The sequence below is a fragment of the Sinocyclocheilus rhinocerous genome, unplaced genomic scaffold, assembly GCF_001515625.1.
Source record: "Sinocyclocheilus rhinocerous isolate Xijiao unplaced genomic scaffold, SAMN03320098_v1.1 scaffold395, whole genome shotgun sequence".
Lineage (NCBI taxonomy): Eukaryota > Metazoa > Chordata > Actinopteri > Cypriniformes > Cyprinidae > Sinocyclocheilus > Sinocyclocheilus rhinocerous.
In genome coordinates, this window is record NW_015660890.1 from 3,124,820 (window position 1) to 3,127,988 (window position 3,169).

A 3,169-nucleotide genomic window follows, 5' to 3' on the forward strand; every position below is an offset into this window, starting at 1 on the left:
TTACCCAGTAGACGCTGTTCCTCTATTTGCTTTTTCTGTTTTACTAGGGCAGGACTTTGATCTTTGTGTGTTTTCACCCTAGAGCCACATTTGATTTATCCCTGGGGTCTGGACTTCACAATTCAAGAGGATTATAATCTTGGCAGATACCATGAAGTCTGTTCTATGCGCTTTATAGTTTCATTACACAACCATTCTGAACGAGGGTAAAAATACATAAATATTTGTATTTCCCACAGATTAGAAATCATAAGATGTGGGCAAAAGCTAAGCAGCTCAACTCATGCAACTTGACAGATCAGCTTGAATGTCCACCTCATATGTCGGGTATATGTAAAGTTGAGAAGTGTTTTGGCAGCCCCTTCAGCCTCAACAGAGGTGATACAAGTTGCTTTGTACTGTAGATATGAAAGGGGCACTTTATAATGCACTGGCTGATATATCAGATTTGACTACCGACACTTGTGGATGCAGCAGCAGACAAAAGCCAAAAAAAGCAATGCTATTTTTAAAAATTCTTTATTTGCTGTTAAAAATTACTTTATTCCACAGGTGTTCAATTATCAACTTTTATTAGGTTACTAATACAACTGAAGTCTTCATGAGTGAGTGTACCTCACTTAAATATATATTTTTTAAAGTTATTTATTTATTTTTAAATTTAATAATACTTACATTATATACTATGTTATGCCTTTTATAATTAGAAAAAAGCTGATTAATGCATCTTTAAGAACTGTTAACAAAAAAAAAATTCTGATATAATTATAGATATTTGAAAAAAATCAAAGGTATTTGTTGCAAAATCAATACTTACAGTAATGGTTTACAATAAGGACCCATTAGTTAACTACATTAGTTAACATTAAATAATTACATTAGTCTTAAAGCATTTTTAATCTTAGTTCATGTTAATTTTAGTATTTACTAACACTGTATATGATTAAAATCAAAAGTTGTGTCCGTTAATATTATTTAATAGACCTGAGCTAACATAAACTAACAATGAATAATTAATAAAAAAGTTAAATAAATACAGTATCAAATTGCTCATTGTTAGCGAATGTTAGATGATACATTAACTAACATTAACTAATGGGACTTTAGCATAAAGTGTTACCATAACATGCATACTGTATGCTCAAAATTGAACAAACAACAGACAGAGACACACTAACCAAAGCAAACTGGCCCAAAAAAGGCAAAATAAGGCTTACAACCAACATCCACTGGCACTGCACTCTGTACAAATATCAAATTATCTTTAAATCTGCATTCAAAGTTGATGCAATACTCCTGGCTTCATCTTGTGTAAGGTTTAAGAAGGGTTTTCAAGTGTCCTCAGAAAATACCATAGTCCTCTTGCACAATCACAATCCAACCTTCTGCATGATTCGGGCCGGAAGTGTCTAATTTTTGCATAATCTTCCCCAAAGCCTTTCTTCATCACACACAGCACAATACAATCACAGGGACAGATTTACCTGGATTTGTTCAGCGTGTCTTAAAGATTGGTAAGCAAGTGTTCTTCATCTTGGTTATGCATAACATCTGTCTACACGATGTAGTATAAGCTAGTATTAGTTACATCAGTGATAGTGATTGACTGCAACTTATTCTCTTTCTAGCTGAAGACACACAATGCTGTGCTGGTGCATGATGGGAGTTTGATGTCAGAGATTCTGGTTTGTGAATTAAACATCTGCACATGCAGATGAGCAAAGGACCTGGAATGAGATCCATGACACAAACCTGAATCTCTCTCCCACAGGGCGTTCCTTCCAAGGGTGAAATGACGCACGGGGCGGACATTTAAAATGCTGGAGTCAATGCATTGTTAATGTCAGAAGGATTTTTGATAAGTGTCACTAAACTATTAGAGGACACGAATTTCATGCTTCCCAGATGCATGTTTCCTGGATAATTATTCTTTGCAAGCAATTTTTGCGCAGTGCATATTTTTACATTTCAGGACTTTATATTTAGATCCTTTATACAGTAGTTTAACATAACACAGTGTCTAAAAGCAGAAAAGAGGCACTGGGGGTTGCATTCAGGTTCACTTCTCTTAAATGGCCTAAAGCACTGGCTTTTATCTGGAGTCGTTACACACCAGGCTTTCACATGGTTTCAGGTGTTAGCTACACTTGAAGATTGAACCATTGTGCCTTTCCACGGAAGCTCTGCCAATGGCGCATTCCATAGTCAACTCCACTAAGCCTTCAGATGACCCGATTTGTGACTGATAGCCATTCATTTCCTGTCCTTCTTCTTTCCCCAGTCTTAGGCTGTGTTCAGAATGGAATACTATAGCTTACTACTACTAGCTTATGAAATACGTATTGCATGAAATAAGTTAAAAATGTCACAGTATGCAACTATAAACATTTCAAAGGCCACGTTCACACAGCAGCAGAATACAGTTGTCAGTCCTGTATTTGAGTCCTTCATACGGTTACGTTCACACAGTTCGGTTATTTACGGGCGTGACAACCGCATTCTGTAACCAAACTCACACCCGTACATTTTCAGGACTCACAACCGCATTCTCGGAACACACGCGCTGTGTGAACGGAATAGGACTGGACAACTAGTTGTTTGTCACGTCATACAGTGCGAGAGAGCCCGAGCCTAACGTGTGTTACGTATTTTCGGTAACTTACAGTGACGGAGAAATGAGCTGCGCGTCATCTGAACGTTTTAGAGCCCGTCAGTTTTCCATCGGAGCCACTCAAATGAAATGCTCCGCTCTCCACCCAAATTTAAAAGCTGCTGTCGGTTAATGAAGATTTGACGAAAGAACTCGCGGCTCGATTGGACTCTTGTCGTGTCAGAAAGTGATAAGACTTTCAGTTTTATGCACGTCGCCATCATTGATTTTACTTTGGTCTCTCCCTGCGTTCCATTCGGAAGGGCTCATCCCTATGCCCTAATCCCTTCAAAGGGGTTACCCTCAGGAGTGAGAGCTTTGAAGGGTTGAGGGGTGTAGGGTAGAGACCTGCACTCCCGCGGGAGTACCGCGGGACCCAACGCAACAGGGTGCGGCGCGGGACAACTCTTGATGTGCGAGTGCGGGTGCGGGCGGGAATAGACTCGTGTGTGTGCGGGATGCGGGAGAATAAAATGATTCGCGGGACTCCCGCAAAATATAAATTATCTAAATATAAAG